Source organism: Tupaia chinensis, unplaced genomic scaffold (genome assembly GCF_000334495.1).
Source record: "Tupaia chinensis unplaced genomic scaffold, TupChi_1.0 Scaffold143574_1, whole genome shotgun sequence".
Lineage (NCBI taxonomy): Eukaryota > Metazoa > Chordata > Mammalia > Scandentia > Tupaiidae > Tupaia > Tupaia belangeri.
In genome coordinates this window covers 1,380,345-1,381,057 of record NW_006203419.1, presented here as the reverse complement: position 1 = coordinate 1,381,057, position 713 = coordinate 1,380,345, and the positions used below count along the sequence as shown (strand labels likewise).

Here is a 713-nt window from a genome sequence, read left to right as displayed (position 1 = left end):
TTTCCTGGGCCACAGACCCTCTGGTCAGGGTCTTCTTTCAAGGAAAATAGTTTTTAAATCCTGAGTAGATCATTGCTGGAAGGCCAGCCTATAGTGTGATGGTAAGGCAGCTGGATCCCACATGTCCAACTGCATGGTTCGAGTCTCAGACTTGGCAACTTGAGAAACATGCTGGCTGCACATGTGCGCCCAAATCTCCAATGGAAGGAGAAACGGAGAAGGGACTGTGATGTGACCATTCCCCACGGGAGGTGCTTTCTCGCTTCCTCTCTGTTTTTCTGTTGCTCTTGGGTGAGTGCGTGTGGCTTCTAGCAAGGATGAAAAAAGAGGGGCTGGCAGATGGCGTGGTGGCTAAGGGTGCTGGACTCCCACATGGCCGACCATGATTTGAGTCCCGGACCTGGTGGCTTGCCTTCTCACTTTTCTTGTTTCCCTCTGGCTCTGTCCCTCTCTGGTCAATTAAAATAAATAAATGAATAAATGAAGTTAAATAAAATAATTCTTTTTTTTTTTTTTTTAAGAGATTTTTGCTATAGGGTGTGTGTGCTTGTCAGAAAGACAGACAGAAAGAGAGAAATCTCCCCTGGGGCGGGGAGATGGCCACGCCGCAATCCTGTCTCCTCCATTCTCCTCTCGGGATCTTGGGCACGCACGCACATGCGCCTGACATGAGTTTAAGCCACTGGGTCCGGGACTCGAACCATGGTCAGCTA

General features: G+C 49.1%; 1 protein-coding gene across 2 annotated transcripts in view; it reads left to right on the top strand.

Moving 5' to 3' along the window:
- SLC4A11 (solute carrier family 4 member 11) overlaps positions 1–713 on the top strand; it is a gene marked incomplete in the record, with an annotated part of 14,885 nt that overhangs the window by 6,945 nt on the left and 7,227 nt on the right.